Source organism: Rana temporaria, chromosome 5 (assembly GCF_905171775.1).
Source record: "Rana temporaria chromosome 5, aRanTem1.1, whole genome shotgun sequence".
NCBI classification, from domain to species: Eukaryota; Metazoa; Chordata; class Amphibia; order Anura; family Ranidae; genus Rana; species Rana temporaria.
The window spans coordinates 2,176,076-2,194,066 of NC_053493.1; positions in this window are offsets into that span (position 1 = coordinate 2,176,076).

Here is a 17,991-nt window from a genome sequence, read left to right on the forward strand (position 1 = left end):
GACGGCCATACTTAACATTGGCTGCACCTCACAGACCCAGGGGCAACTTCACGCCGGGAAAAGCCTAACGTAAATGTCGTTACTTTACTGCGTCGGCCGCGCGTAAGTTTCGTGAATTCACGTATCTAGCTAATTTGCATACTCAACGCGGAAATCGACGGAAGCGCCACCTAGCGGGCCAAAAAAAATTGCAGTTTAGATCCGACGGCGTAAGAGACTTACGCCTGTCGGATCTAATGGATATCTATGCGTAACTGATTCTACTGATTCTACGACGGCGTATCTGGAGATGCGCCGTCGTATCTCTTTCGAGAATCTGGGCCTATGTGTCCTTTATTCATTCTGAGCTTCATTTTCTTTGGCTTATATAAAAAATGCAATTATTTGCCGATGTAAGTGGGAAAAATACACAAATAAGCGAATGAAGAACGTCGGCTCCCGCCGCTCCTCGGGGCTCTCAGTAAATTGAAGGACTAATAAAGCAGTTAACAGATATTTTGGTAAATGATTTAAGTGACTTATTACATATGTAGCCAAAGCGTCTGCCTTCCTAAGCGATGGAACCGGCCGTTAAATATGAGCCAATAATCCCGGAACAGATGTTGGCTTGTCAATTATCAGGTGCTCTTCATATTCCGGCCAGGAAGAAATGAACTCTTCACAATGTATTCCGTCGGGATCACTCAATTTACAAAGGACAGACTGCAGGAAGACAGATCTACTAGAGGAGAAAATTCATGGACTTCCTCATATCCCTGAATATAAATTCTGATTGATTCCATTCTGTTATTGATTTTTGGGTCCAGTGATGTCACTAATCGATGTTCATTCAATTTGGAGGAGTTATGGGCCTTGTTTTGGGAGAGTGACTGATGGACTGCAGGACGGAGGACATGCAAGAAACCAATACATAATCGTGGAATTATGCAAATCATGGAGCTCCGCGGTGAAGAGCCGCAAAACCTCAAAGACGATAAAGTGCAACTGAACCCCAATGAAGACGAAGAGCTGCAGAACCCCACAGAAGATGAAGAGCAACTAAACCCCAATGAAGATAAAGAGCACCTAAACCTCAAAAATGAGCCGCTGGACCCCAAAAAAGATGAAGAGCAGCTTAACCCCAAAAATGAGCCACTGGACCCCAAAAAAGATGAAGAGCAACTAAACCCCAATGAAGATAAACAGCACCTAAACCCCAAAAATGAGCCGCTGGACCCCAAAAAGATGAAGAGCACCTAAACCCCAAAAATGAGCCACTGGACCCCAAAAAAGATGAAGAGCAACTAAACCCCAATGAAGATAAACAGCACCTAAACCCCAAAAATGAGCCGCTGGACCCCAAAAAGATGAAGAGCACCTAAACCCCAAAAATGAGCCACTGGACCCCAAAAAAGATGAAGAGCAACTAAACCCCAATGAAGATAAACAGCACCTAAACCCCAAAAATGAGCCACTGGACCCCAAAAAAGATGAAGAGCAACTAAACCCCAATGAAGATAAACAGCACCTAAACCCCAAAAGAGAGCTGCTGGACCCCAAAAATTATGAAGAGCAACTAAACCCCAAAGATGTTGAAGAGAAACTAAACTCTAATGATGGTGGATTGCAGCTGGACCTCAATGAAGATGAAGAGCAGCTAATCCCCAATGAAGATAAAGAACACCTAAACCCCAAAAATGATAAGCTGGACCCCAAAAAAGATGAAGAGCAGCTTAACCCCAAATAAGCTGATGAGCAGCTAATCCCCAATGATGATAAACAGCACCTAAACCCCAAAAATGAGCCACTGGACCCCAAAAAAGACGAAGAGCAACTAAACCCCAATGAAGATAAACAGCACCTAAACCCCAAAAATGAGCCGCTGGACCCCAAAAAGATGAAGAGCACCTAAACCCCAAAAATGAGCCACTAGACCCCAAAAAAGATGAAGAGCAACTAAACCCCAATGAAGATAAACAGCACCTAAACCCCAAAAATGAGCCACTGGACCCCAAAAAAGATGAAGAGCAACTAAACCCCAATGAAGATAAACAGCACCTAAACCCCAAAAGAGAGCTGCTGGACCCCAAAAATTATGAAGAGCAACTAAACCCCAAAGATGTTGAAGAGAAACTAAACCCTAATGATGGTGGATTGCAGCTGGATCTCAATGAAGATGAAGAGCAGCTAAACCCCAAATAAGCTGATGAGCAGCTAATCCCCAATGATGATGATGGAGCATCTGAACCCCAAAGAAGATGAAGAGCAACTAAACCCCTAAGATGCTCAAGAGCAACTAAACCCTAATGATGGTGAAGAGCAGCTGAACCCCACAAATTAGCCGCTGGACCCCAAAAAAGATAAAGAGCAACTAAACCCCAACGATGTTGAAGAGCAACTAAACCCTAATGATGGTGAGGAGCAACTGGACCTCAATGAAGATGAAGAGCAGCTAAACCCCAATGATGATGACGAGCATCTGAACCCCAATGAAGATGAAGAGCAGCTAGACCCCCAAAGAACATAAAGAGTAGATAATCCCCAATGATGATGAAGAGCAGCTGAACCCCAAATAAGCTGAAGAGCAGCTAATTCCCAAAGATGATGACAAGCATCTGAACCCCAATGAGGATGAAGAGCAGCTTAACCCCAATGAAGATAAAGAGCACCTAAACCCCAAGAATGAGCCGCTGGACCCCTAAAAAAGATGAAGAGCAGCTAAACTCCAAAGAAGATGAAGAGCAACAAAATCCCAAAGATGTTGAAGAGCAACTAAACCCTACTGATGGTGAAGAGCAGCTTAACCCTGATGAAGATAAAGAGCTCCCAAATCCCAAAAATGAGCCGCTGGACCCCAAAAAAGATGAAGAGCAGATAAACCCCAAAGAAGAATAAAAGTAACTAAACCCTAATGATGGTGAAGAGCAGCTAGACCCCAATGATGAAGAGCAACTTAACCCCAATGAAGATAAAGAGCACCTAAACCTCAAAAACGAGCCGCTGGACCCCAAAAAAGATGAAGAGCAACTAAACCCCAAAGATATTGAAGAGAAACTAAACCCTAATGATGGTGGATTGCAGCTGGACCTCAATGAAGATGAAGAGCAGCTAAACCCCAAATAAGCTGAAGATCAGCTAATCCCCAATGAAGATAAAGAGCACCTAAACCCCAAAAATGATAAGCTGGACCCCAAAAAAGATGAAGAGCAGCTAAACCCCAAATAAGCTGATGAGCAGATAATCCCCAATAATGATGATGAGCATCTGAACCCCAAAGAAGATGAAGAGCAACTAAACCCCAAAGATGTTCAAGAGCAACTAATCCCCAATGATGATGAAGAGCAGCTGAACCTCAATGAAGATGAAGAGCAGCTAAACCCCAAATAAGCTGAAGGACAGCTAATCCCCAATGATGATGAAGAGCACCTAAACCCCACAAATTAGCCGCTGGACCCCAAAAAAGATGAAGAGCAACTAAAACCCAATGATGTTGAAGAGCAACTAAACCCTAATGATGGTGAGGAGCAACTGAACCTCAATGAAGATGAAGAGCAGCTAAACCTCAAATAAGCTGAAAAGCAGCTAATCCCCAACGATGATGATGAGCATCTGAACCCCAATGAAGGTGAAGAGCAACTGGACCCCAAAGAACATAAAGAGTAGATAATCCCCAATGATGATGAAGAGCAGCTGAACCCCAAATAAGCTGAGGAGCAGCTAATTCCCAAAGATGATGACGAGCATCTGAACTCCAATGAGGATGAAGAGCAGCTTAACCCCAATGAAGATAAAGAGCACCTAAACCCCAAGAATGAGCCGCTGGACCCCAAAAAAGATGAAGAGCAGTTAAACCCCAAAGAAGATGAAGAGCAACAAAATCCCAAAGATGTTGAAGAGCAACTAAATCCTACTGATGGTGAAGAGCAGCTTAACCCTGATGAAGATAAAGAGCTCCCAAATCCCAAAAAATTAGCCGCTGGACCCCAAAAAAGATGAAGAGCAGATAAACCCCAAAGAAGAATAAAAGTAACTAAACCCTAATGATGGTGAAGAGCAGCTAGACCCCAATGATGATAAAGAGCAACTTAACCCCAATGAAGATAAAGAGCACTTAAACCCCAAAAACGAGCCGCTGGACTCCAAAAAAGATGAAGAGCAACTAAACCCCAAAGATATTGAAGGGAAACTAAACCCTAATGATGGTGGATTGCAGCTGGACCTCAATGAAGATGAAGAGCAGCTAAACCCAAATAAGCTGAAGATCAGCTAATCCCCAATGAAGATAAAGAGCACCTAAACCCCAAAAATGATAAGCTGGACCCCAAAAAAGATGAAGAGCAGCTAAACCCCAAATAAGCTGATGAGCAGCTAATCCCCAATGGTGATGATGGAGCATCTGAACCCCAAAGAAGATGAAGAGCAGCTAAACCCCAAATAAGCTGAAAAGCAGCTAATCCCCAATGATGATGACGAGCATCTGAACCCCAATGAAGGTGAAAAGTAGATAATCCCCAATGATGATGAAGAGCAGCTAATTCCCAATGATGATGATGAGCATCTGAACCCCAATGAAGATGAAGAGCAGCTGGACCCCAAAGAACATAAAGAGTAGATAATCCCCAATGATGATGAAGAGCAGCTGAACCCCAAATAAGCTGAGGAGCAGCTAATTCCCAAAGATGATGACGAGCATCTGAACTCCAATGAGGATGAAGAGCAGCTTAACCCCAATGAAGATAAAGAGCACCTAAACCCCAAGAATGAGCCGCTGGACCCCAAAAAAGATGAATTGCAGTTAAACCCCAAAGAAGATGAAGAGCAACAAAATCCCAAAGATGTTGAAGAGCAACTAAACCCTACTGATGGTGAAGAGCAGCTTAACCCTGATGAAGATAAAGAGCTCCCAAATCCCAAAAATAAGCAGCTGAACCTCAAAGAAGATGAAGAGCAGATAAACCCCAAAGAAGAATAAAAGTAACTAAACCCTAATGATGGTGAAGAGCAACTTAACCCCAATGAAGATAAAGAGCACCTAAACCCCAAAAAGATGTAGAGCAGCTGAACCCCAAAGAAGATGAAGAGTAGATACCGTATATACTCGAGTATAAGCCAAGTTTTTCAGCACATTTTTTTGTGCTGAAAATGCCCCCCTCGGCTTATACTCGAGTCACCTTTTTGCACCTGATCTCCCGGATTTGGGGACCCGGTACTGGCCGGCTGTAGGACCCCTGGACCCAAAACATGGCACACATGTAGCCCCACTCTTGTTGTCCGGGGGACCAACGATTTCTCAAAGCCGGGCAACCCTTCCATAGACTCCCATGTTAAACTGTAATTTCTCTGGTGAATTTGGGGACCCGGTACCGGACGGTCGTAGGTCCCATGGACCCGGAACTTGGCACACATGTTGCCCCATTTCTCCTCTACAAGTGTGCAAAGAAGAGAAGAGCTGGACAGATGACACAGGAGCCCGCCCACTGTCCATAGAAGCCCGCTGCTGCCAGAGCCTGCAACCTGCCGGAGCCCGCCGCTGCCACCGGAGCCCACTACACGGCCGAAGTTCGCCGCTGCCTTTCCGGATCCCGCAACCCACCCACGTGGCCTACTTGGGTAAGTGTGTGTGGGGGGTGCTGACTAAGATTCCACAGACCAACGGGGGGGGGGGGGTTGTTTGACACCGGCCGCCACTTGGTATGTATCCCTCACTCTTTGTCAGAGAAAGCGTGTCAGTGGTACTGCTGGAATCCATCAGCACATGCTTATGCGCATGCACGGGCAAGTGCCCAGACAGCTGTACATGATCAGAGGCAACAGCTACGATTTGAGTTGGGATCGGTTGAAAAATGATCGACCCATTTGAATTCTGTGCGAAGAATAGCTGGTTGTTAACCACTTCCTTACTGGGCACTTAAACCCCTTCCTGACCAGAGGACTTTTTGCGATTCGGCACTGCGTCGCTTTAACTGACAATTGCGCGGTCGTGCGACGTGGCTCCCAAACAAAATTAACGTCCTTTTTTCCCCACAAATAGAGCTTTTTTTTGGTGGTATTTGATCACCTCTGCGGTTTTTATTTTTTGCGCTATAAACAAAAATAGAGCGACAATTTTGAAAAAAAAAAAAATATTTTTACTTGTTGCTATAATAAATAGCTCAATTTTTTTTTTTACGTTTTTTTTTTATCCTCAGTCTAGGCCGATACGTATTCTACATATTTTTAGTAAAAAAAAAAAAATCGCAATAAGCGACTGGTTTGCGCAAAAGTTATAGCGCCTACAAAATAAGGGACAGAATTATTATTATTTTTTTTTTTTTTTTACTAGAAATGGCGGCGATCTGCGATTTTTATTGGGACTGCGACGTTATGGCGGACACATCGGACACTTTTGACACATTTTTGGCGCCATTCACATTTATACTGCAATCAGTGCTATAAATATGCACTAATTACTGTATACATTTTTTTTTTACTAGAAATGGCGGCGATCTGTGATTTTTATTGGGACTGCGACGTTATGGCGGACACATCGGACACTTTTGACACATTTTTGGCGCCATTCACATTTATACTGCAATCAGTGCTATAAATATGCACTAATTACTGTATACATTTTTTTTTTACTAGAAATGGCGGCGATCTGTGATTTTTATTGGGACTGCGACGTTATGGCGGACACATCGGACACTTTTGACACATTTTTGGCGCCATTCACATTTATACTGCTATAAATATGCACTAATTACTGTATAAATGTGACTGGCAGGGAAGGGGTTAACACTAGGGGGTGAGGAAGGGGTTAAATGTGTTCCCTGGGTGTGTTTCTAACTGTGGGGGGAGGGGGGTGACTGGGGGAGGTGACCGATCTGTGTCCCTATGTACAAGAGACACAGATCCGTCTCCTCTCTCCCCTGACAGCACCGCTGTCTGCGAGAGCCGGGAATGAGAGATGATCTCATATGTAAACATATGAGATCATCTCTCATTGGCCGCACAGATCGCCTAGGAAACGGCCGCTCCGATTGGCCGTTCACGGCGATCTGTGACTGGCTGTGTCCAAGGGACACGGCCAGCACAGCAGTTCCCCGCTGCGCGCTCGGGAGCGTGCGCGGGGAACGCGAAAAGGGGCGGCCGTAAAAACACGGCCTCCCAGAGAAGTAGAGCCACCCTGCGGCCGTATATAGTCGTACGGCCGTCGGGAAGTGGTTAAGGAACGGGCTGAGAAGCCGGCCGCCGTATCCTTACTAACCGACGACTCATCAGCTGTCAGCGGGCTTCCCCCCCCCCGCGCTTAGAGCTGAAATGTAAACAAAAGAATGCCGGTGTCTTGTCGAGCTGGTTCCTCCATCGGATAGGTTCCTGCCTCGACTGCGCAGGCGCGGCCAGGCGCAGTAGGAGGCCACGGAAATCTCCGAGCCTCCTTGTCAGCTTAGACGAGCTCGCTCCCGATGCCTGATTTTACACGGCGCTCTTTAGTACACGGCGCTCTACACAGCAAGGGGCGGATGCGATATTGAGCAGTGCTTTTTTGATTGGTTATCCACGCCGCTCTATAGAGCAAGGGGCGGATGTGAGACGTCTATTTTATTGAGAAATCCATTGCCTAAAAAGAGACTGCTCAATATCACATCCGCCCCTTGCTGTAAAGAGCGGCGTGGATAACCAATCAAAAAAGCACTGCTCAATATCACATCCGCCCCTCGCTGTGTAGAGCGGCGTGTACTATACAGTGTATAATCAGGCACCGGGGGAGCGAGCGCGTCTACAGCTGTTCCCGCTCAGAGGCCCGGATTCACAAAGCACTTACGCCGACGTATCTCCAGATACGCCGCGTAAGTGCAAATATGCGCCGTCATATCTATGCGCCGGACTCAGAAACTAAGATACGCCTAAAAACAAGCTTCATCCGACCGACGTAACTTGTCTACGCCGGCGTAGCGTGGGCGCATATTTACGCTGGACCTATTTGGCGCTCCCATTGATTTTCTATTCACATATGCAAATGAGGGAGATACGCCGATTCACGAACGTACAGTGCGCGTAAAGTCGTACGTCCGGCGTAAAGTTAAGCCCCATAAAGGAGGTGCAACTCAGCAGCATCCATGCAAATGGCTGCACCAGGGAACACAAGCCGCCGCATTTTACGTAGTTTACGTAGTACGTGAATATGACTAGGCGTAGGTTACGTTCACGCCGTAGGCAGTGATCGGACGTATCTTAGGGAGTAGTTCCGACGTGATTCTGAGCATGCGCACTGGGATGCGTCCACGGGACGGCGCATGCGCCGTTCGTTATTCGTATCTGTCTGGCGCTCGGGCCCATCATTTGCATGGGGTCACGCCTCATTTGCATGGCTCACGCCCACTTCCACCTACGCCGACTTGCGCCTGAGAAACCCAGCGCAGATTTGGCAGCACTGGCTTTGTGAATCCAGTGCTTGCCTCTATGCGCTGCGTCGGCGTAGCGTAAAGAAGATACGCTACGGCGGCATAAATATGCGCCGCTGTTTGTGATTTCGGGCCAGAGTTTTCCGTCGGCTCGGAATACGCCTGCGCACTCCGTAGGGAACCATATCGATAGGAGGAAACACCGGAAATTAAGATTTTTAAATACAGTTGAACCTCGGATTACGAGTATAATCCGTTCCAGGAGAAGCTCGTAATCCAAAGCACTCGCATATCAAAGCGAATTTCCCCATAGAAGTCAATGGAAAAGAAAATAATTTGTTCCGCATTGACTTCTATTGTATGCAATACCACATGTGGCCACAGGTGGTTGGGGCGCTGGAGAACCTCGAAAATACTCGTAAAGTCTCGGGGACAGCTCGGCTGAACTCGGAAAAACCTCAGAAAGGCTCGGGAACAATTTTTTTCCGAGAATTTCTGAGTATTTACGAATGTCTCCTATCGGCTCCGCTCAGCTCCGGTGCCCCCCCCCCTTCCTCAGGCCAAATGCGGTACTGCACACCGCTGTGGCTTGAATCCTGCTCGTGTTGCAATGCAACAATCGCAAACCGAGTCAGGATTTTAACAAAAAAATGCTCGTATTGCGAAACGCTCTTTAGCCGTAATTTCACCGTATTCCTTTTAACAAAGCGAATGTTCATTTTTGGCGGCTGCAGCTAAAAAGTGTCGATTTCAGGTAAGTTTTTAAAAAAATGTCAAGCTTTCTGAGACCTGTGAGACCCTCCTATATAAAACTCTGGCCCAGATTCAAAGAGCAATTGCGCCTGCGTAACCATAGTTACGCAGCGCAATTGCTTACTTGCCCCGGCGTAACGACTCCTCCTGATTCAGAGAGCTCATTACGCCGACTGCAGCCTAAGATATGCGCGGCATAAGGCTCTTATGCCCGCATATCTTAGGCTGCATTCTTACGCAGGCCACTAGGTGGCGTTCCCATAGTGGTTAGCGTATGCAAATTGCATACTAACGCCGATTCACTACCCTATGCGAGCCCTGCGTACGCAGTTTACGTCGTTTGCGTACGTCGTTTTTTTGCGTAAGGCTGCCCCTTCTATAGCAGGGGCAGCCAATGCTAAAGTATACCCGTCGTTCCCGCGTCGCAAAATTTGAAATTTACGTCGTTTGCGTAAGTGAATCATGAATGGCGCTGGACGCCATTCACGTTCACTTTGAAGCAAATGACGTCCTTGCGACGTCATTTACCGCAATGCACGTCGGGAAAGTTTCCCGACGGAGCATGCGCACTACGCTCGGCGCGGGAACGCGCCTAATTTAAATGATTCCCGCCCCCTACCGGATCATTTAAATTGCGCGCGCTTACGCCGGGCATTTTGCCGGAGCGCTCACGCAATTTACGGAGCTACTGCTCCGTGAATCGAGGGTAGCGCAGAAAATTTGCGGGGGGCGCAGGGCAAAAACGGTGCCCTGCGCCTACGTAAAAAATGCGCAAATGTTACTGAATCTACCCCACAATTTTCTGAAGGTGAGCTGCGACACCTAAAGAGAAGTCATTGGTGTGGCTGAAGGTTGATGGGTTGGTAGAATTTGAAGAACCCACCAATCATCCAAGCGCGGACTTCTCCCGTCTTTTCTCTTTGAACGCGGGGAGCTTTCTCGAAGCTGAGCTCCTGGAGGCTCCGAATCCTGGCATTGTGTAGCCTGGCCCTCGTTACTAACAGATTTGAAGATGCGTAATTACCGTAAAATACATTCCAGATCTCATCTTTGTAAGTGTTCTTCTAACGCTTCTGAAGAGCCCATCTCCAACTTAATAAATGAGACGGCATGGGAGGGCACAGATGGTGGCATTTAGGGAATAGCGCGGCGCTTTAGTCAAAATTGATTTTTGCTGCAAAGTCGCTGATTTCCCCTTGGCTGGGATTTCAGTGAAATCTTCCGGTAATTTTCGGCAGGTGATTCTCTCTGATCTGCCATGAAGAAAGCTTCCCTGTGTCACTGTGCCAGTCCTGTGCCACCCCCCAAACCACCTGTAGCAACCAATCAGTGAATGATGTACGATGGCCAGTTAAAGGGTTTAATGAGGACATAAAAATGACTGAACAATATTTAGGCAAAAAACACCAATCCTGATAATATAAAGGCAATTGTTACAATGTGTGATCTACAAATGGGCACCCAAGATGCCACGCAGGTAAGAGACAGACAATCGTTATGTTACACCGTGGTCATGGCAATATCTAAGGTCAGGGATGGACTGGCCATCGGGATTACTGGGAGATTCCCGGTGGGCCGATGGCTCAGTGGGCCGGTCGGAGGTCCCCAGCGATCTACCCGTCAATCGCCGACAGCTGGCGCCTGACAGGTAAATCGAGATTAGCCAGCATGCAAAGTAGCGCAGGAAGCGTGTGTTCTCAAGTCACGCTGAGGCTGCTCCCCACCCCCGGCGGCCCCTCCTCTCTTCTCATTCATCCACATTTTCCTGTGACATCATCTGGGATGGACGAGAAGAGAGGAGGGCCCGCCGGGGGGCGGGGAGCAGCCTCAGCGTGACTTGAGAACAAACGCTTTCTGCGCTACTCTGCATGCTGGCTGGTAAACAATGTGCCCTGATGTTCTCCATGCCCCTATGTGCCCTGATGTGCTCTGTGCCCTGATGTGCTCTGTGCCCTGATGTACTATGTGCCCTGATGTACTATGTGCCCTGATGTGCTCTGTGCCCTGATGTGCTCTATGCCCTGTGGTGCTATGTGCCCTGATGTACTATGTGCCCTGATGTAGCATGTGCCCTGATGTGCCCCATGCCCCAATGTGGTGTGCCCTGTACCCTGATGTGATGTGCTGAGCTCTGTACCATACCCTGATGTGTTGTGCCCTGGGCCGGTCTGGATGAAGTCCAGGGCCACATTTTTGTCCCAGTCCAGCCCTGTCTAAGGTCATGTTCCAAACCAATGAGCGGCCGTTCCGGCACATGAACAGAACTCTCGGGAGCCATGCCCATTGCACCCTTAAATACAATAAAAACACCTTAATTTATCCTTCTTTACTGACACCTGTCCTCCATGCCCGTCTCCGGACTCTAGATACTCTGTGCCCTCAGCAAACTACCAGTCCACATGTCCTCTAGTGATGTCCAGTATGCTTAGTGCCTCCAGTGCACCCCCAGATCATGTATCCTCAAGTGACTCCAGTGTGCCCAGTATGCCATTGCTCAGTGCCCTCCCAGATCATTTATCTTCTAGTGCCTACATTGTGCCCAGTGTGCTCGGTGCCTCCAGTGGACTACCAGTCCCTATTTATTAATGGTAAATGTCCTCCCAGTCCCCATGTCTTCTAGTGACTCAAGTGCACCCCCAGAATTACTCCAGCGTATGACTAGTCCATGTGTCCTCAATTGACTACATTGTGCCCAATATGCTTGGTGCCTCCAGTGTTTTCCCAGTCAATGTGTCTCCTAGGTTCTGCAGTGTGCTCAGTATGTTCCATGCCTGGATCTCTCATTATGTATGCTAATACTGTTTTATGTGTGGAATGTACTTGTCAACTGTAGTAATTATGTCAGATCGGTGCCAAAACGTCTGACATAGAAATGTGTATTATGCAGGTGAATCACTTATTGTCGGAGACGGAATGTCTGGTGGACAATTAGCTCAACTGGATGTCATTGTCTAAAAGAAGGTGTATTGGAGCCCCATTGAGTGATGTTGGGGGTGGAGAGTTTGATTGTTCCTGTGATTACTGAAACATGCCTTGTAACTGTATATGAACCTGAGAGCTAACCATTAAAGCATTCTTACATTTGACTCAGAACACAGAGCGTCTGTCTCGTAATTCTGGGGGAATTCTTATGGAATGGATCAGGTCTGCTGGATGGTTGGACTGGAGGATAAGCTGTCTTGGGTTGATGGAATGGGAGATCGTGAGCGGTGTTAACCCCTGACCGTTACAGCCCCTCTCCAGTATATGGCCCCTCTCCAGTGTATGATCCCTCTCCAGTGTATGATCCCTCTCCAGTGTATGGTCCCTCTCCAGTGTATGATCCCTCTCCAGTGTATGATCCCTCTCCAGTGTATGGTCCCTCTCCAGTGTATGATCCCTCTCCAGTGTATGGTCCCTCTCCAGTGTATGGTCCTGTCTCCAATGTATATTCCCTCTCCAGTGTATGATCCCTCTCCAGTGTATGGTCCTGTCTCCAATGTATATTCCCTCTCCAGTGTATGGTCCCTCTCCAGTGTATGGTCCCTCTCCAGTGGATGGTCCCTCTCCAGTGGATGGTCCCTCTCCAGTGTAGGTCTCACCTAGAACACAAGCTGAAAGTCCAAACAATGGGGGGATTTCTGTATCTTGTCCTCCAGCTCTGTGCCGAGTTCTGGGAAAAGCCGATTCAGAGAACAGAATTCAGCTCCTGTCTGCAGAAATGATCGCTAGAGATTGGAAATAAAAAGATCCTGTCAGACGGGTCACACCTGATGACAGGACACACCTGATGATGGGTCACACCTGATGATGGGTCACACCTGATGACGGGTCACACCTGATGACGGGACACACCTGATGACGGGACACACCTGATGACGGGACACACCTGATGACGGGTCACACCTGATGACGGGTCACACCTGATGACGGGACACACCTGATGACGGGACACACCTGATGACGGGTCACACCTGATGACGGGACACACCTGATGAAGGGACACACCTGATGACGGGTCACACCTGATGACGGGTCACACCTGATGACGGGTCACACCTGATGACGGGACACACCTGATGACGGGACACACCTGATGACGGGACACACCTGATGACGGGTCACACCTGATGACGGGACACACCTGATGACGGGACACACCTGATGACGGGACACACCTGATGACGGGTCACACCTGATGACGGGACACACCTGATGACGGGACACACCTGATGACGGGTCACACCTGATGACGGGACACACCTGATGACGGGACACACCTGATGACGGGACACACCTGATGACGGGTCACACCTGATGACGGGACACACCTGATGACGGGACACACCTGATGACGGGACACACCTGATGACGGGACACACCTGATGACGGGTCACACCTGATGACGGGACACACCTGATGACGGGTCACACCTGATGACGGGACACACCTGATGACGGGTCACACCTGATGACGTGACACCCGGCGATCTGTGGGACCTTCTTCTACATTTGTATCTTTTTACATTTCTAGAAGTGTGAGTTTTCTTTAAATAATGAAAAGTTTGTTTGTCTTTCATAATTTTCTTTTCTCCACCAACAGCAAATCTTTCATCAGTTGCTAAGGAACGCGATGCACACAATGCGGCGCTTATCTGTCTCCGAAGCGTCGCGCTCGCCGTCTATTAATAACTACGAGAACCTCCGTTCCTTCTCCCGCCATCTTCCATCATTTTTATTTTATTATATTTATATTCTATTATTTGCCCTTCTCCTGTTTATTGAGCTCGGGGTCAGCTTATCGCACTTTACCGCCATTCGCTTTTATTTAATGCTGTCATTTTATTACATTTTTGTTTTGTTTTATTTCCCGAAGAATTAAAAATAACACGCGGGGGATGATTATAGACGCTGCTCCGGTACCTGTGCTGCGTCTCCCGCCGCTTTCATCGGTCTTCTTAGTGTGGGGGGAGGGGGGGGGTGGATGTAACAAAGTTTGAAATTGAAGCGTCACACCACTGCAAAGAGGTCCAGATACAACTTTATTCCAGTTAAAGCCCGAGGGACAGTCCAAAAAGTAACCAACGCGCTTCGGCGGTGAGTGCTACCTTCATTTGGGCTTAAAGCGGTGGTTCACCCTGCTGAACAACATTTCAGCATACAATTCGGCATTGTAGCGCGAGCTACAGTATGCCGGTCTTACATTTTTTATCCCCGTACTCACTGTTTAATCGTACCTAGACGATTCCGTCTGCCGCGGGGAATGGGCGTTCCAATCCAGACGGAAAGTGATTGACGGCCGACTCTGGCACGTCACGCTCCCCGAAGACAGCCGGAGTAGGTCTCGGCTCTTCACGGCGCCTGCGCACAGGCTATGCGCAGGCGCCGTGAAGAGCCAAGCCTATTTCGGCTATTTCCGGAGAAGCGTGACGCGCCAGAGCCGGCCGTCAATCACTTTCCGTCTGGATTGGAACGCCCATTCCCCGTGGGCAGTCGGAATCGTCTAGGTAGGATTAAACAGTGAGTACGGGGATAAAAAATGTAAGACCGGCATACTGTAGCTCGCGCTACGATGCCGAATTTTATGCTAGAATAAAAAAAAAAAAAATTTTTTTTTTAATAGGGTGAACCCCCGCTTTAACCACTTAAGACCCGGACCAAAATGCAGGTAAAGGACCCGGACAGTTTTTGCGATTCGGCACTGCGTTGCTTTAACTGACAATTGCGCGGTCGTGCGACGTGGCTCCCAAACAAAATTGGCATCCCTTTTTTTCCCACAAATAGAGCTTTCTTTTGGTGGTATTTGATCACTTCTGCGGTTTTTAGTTTTTGCGCTATAAACAAAAAAAGAGCGACAATTTGGAGAAAAAAATTTGATATTCTTTACTTTTTGCTATAATAAATATCCCCCAAAATATATAAAAAAAACGTTTTTTTTCCTCAGTTTAGGGCGATACGTATTCTACCTATTTTTGGTAAAACAAAATCGCAATAAGCATTTACCGATTGGTTTGCACAAAATTTATAGGGCCAGATCCACGTACCTCTGCGCCGGGCGCAGCGTATCTAAGATACACCATGCCGCCGTAACTTTTTTATTTTATTTCCAATCCTCAAAGAATTTGCGCCGTAAGTTACGGCGGCGTAGTGTATCTCTGATGGCGTAAGGGCGCAGAATTCAAATGGATGTAATGGTGGCGTGTTTTATGTAAATACGTCGTGACCCGACGTAAACAACGTTTTTTTTAACTGCGCATGCGCCGTCCGTGGGGGTATCCCAGTGCGCATGCTCGAAATTAAACCGGAACCAGCAAATGCTTACGACAGTGACGTCATTCTACGCAAATTCCTATCGGCGAACGACTTACGCAAACGACGTAAAAAATTCTAAATTGGACGCGGGAACGACGGCCATACTTAACATTGAGTACGCCTCATAACAGCAGCTTTAACTATACGCCGGAAAAAGCCGAACGCAAACAACGTGGAATTCGACGGAAACGCCACCTAGCGGCCACCGAAAAATTGCAGCTTAGATCCGACGGCGTACTAAGACGTACGCCTGTCGGATCTAGCCGAGATGCTGTCGTATCTTGTTTTGAGGATTCAAAACAAAGATACAACGCGGGAAATTTAAAATTACGCCGGCGTATTAATAGATACGCCGGCGTAATACCTTTGTGGATCTGGCCCATAGTGTTTACAAAATAGGGGATAGTTTTATAGCATTTTTATTAATAATTTTTTTTTACTACTAATAGCGGCGATCAGCGATTTTTTTCGTGACTGCGACATTATGGCGGACACTTCGGACAATTCTGACACATTTTTGGGACCATTGTCATTTTCACAGCAAAAAGTGCTATAAAAATGCACTGATTACTGTGAAAATGGCAATTGCAGTTTGGGAGTTAACCACTAGGGGGCACTGAAGGGGTTATGTATGACCTCATATGTGTTTCTAACTGTAGGGGGGCGGGGCTGGACGTGTGACATCATTGATCGTGTTTCCCTATATCAGGGAACAGACGATCAGTGACAGCGCCACAGTGAAGAACGGGGAAGCTGCGTTTACACTCACCTCTCCCCGTTCTTCAGCTCCGGGGACCGATCGCGGGACTCCAGCGGCGATCGGGTCCCACGGCCTCGGTCACGGAGCTTCGGACCGGGTAGCGTGCACGTGCTGGCGGTGCGCACGCGCGACCCCACGGTTGGGTTTAAAGGGCCACGTACAGATACGTGGATGTGCCCAGCCGTGCCATTCTGCCGACAATGGCCGCTGATTGGCTAGAGCGGATGGATTGAGAGCAGCGCAGCCATTGGCTGGCGCTGCTGTCAATCACATCCAGTGATGCGGCGTGCCGTGGGGCGGGGCCGAGTGATACAGTGAGCGGCTATGGCCGCTCGCTGTACCACGGGAGCGCGCCCGCAATTACTGACCACCATGCAAGCTCTCTCGCATGACTGTGTTGAGCAATTGCGGGGAGGACCAGAGACAGCTGCAGAGGGACCCCAGAAGAGGAGGATCGAGGCCACTCTGTGCAAAACTAACCGCACAGTCAGGGCCAGATTAAGAACATCATGGGCCTGGTTCTGAGGATTTTGGTGGGGCCTTTTAGGCTGCATTCACACCTCCGCGACAAGTAACGCCGCGTACGCGGCGTATTTTGCCGCGAATAGTGTAACTTTTTTTTTTTACAAATCCTTCCTATTGCTTTGTATGGCCGAACGCCAATGCCGCCTGAAAAAAAGGGTTCGGAACTTTTTTTCATGCCGCAGGTGTACGGCGTCTATGAGATGTGAACCATCTCATAGACAGCAATGGGAATTCTCCCCTCCAGCGGCACGAGCGTCCGGCGTCGGGCGTTTTGTCACGGAGGTGTGAATGGGGTGTAATAAATAATAAATAAATACGTGGGAATAACATGAACGCAGCCCAGCCAAGGCAAGTGACCAAAGGCACAGAACCCAGAAGGAAGACCGGGTGAAGATGGAAGTGTCCAGGCCCCGCCTGATTCATCGCAGCACTGGAGGGCTCAGTCTGAAAATGTAAGTGTACACTAATGTGCTAATATGCTGTGCATACTTGTACGTTGTGGCATAACCTACCCCAGGGCCTCTAAAAAGTAGTAATGTCAGGAAAGTTTACTACCGCTTTATTATCACAGGATCCCAGGAGCCTCTCATGGGGCCCCCTACTGACCCGGTGGACGGTGGCCCTTGGGCAGTGCCTAAGTGCACAGTTGCCAACATTTAAAAAATATTTTCAGGGCCACTTTTTTATATAAGTGCTATATTTAGAGTAGCTGAGATCCCCGATGTTCCTCTATAAATCACAGTAGTAATCACAAAATTAAATGAGTACTAATAATGGGGCAGAACAAATATGAGAACTGATATTTCCTTTAGTTGAACTAACAAAAGTGTGTCCATTCTAGAGCTGGTAATATTGAGGATATTCAGTATAATTTTAAAGAACTGTTTTTGTGGGTAAGCGACATAGGGGAGGAGTATGGACGGTATATAAGTGGGAAGTATGTGCAGGTGAGGGAGAGGAATGTGGAGGGTCTAACAGTGGGCATTATGTACAGGAGAGGAGTGTGGAGGGTATGACAGTGAACACTATGTATAGGAGAGGAGTGTGGAGGGTATGACAGTGGGCACTATGTATAGGAGAGGAGTGTGGAGGGTATGACAGTGAGCAGTATGTACAGGAGAGGAGTGTGGAGGGTGCGACAGTGGGCACTAAGTACAGGAGAGAAGTGTATGACAGCAGGCACTATGTACAGGAGAGGAGTGTGAAGGGTATGACAGAGGGCGCTATGTATAGGAGAGGAGTGTGGAGGGTATGACAGTGGGCACTATGTATAGGAGAGGAGTGTGGAGGGTATGACAGT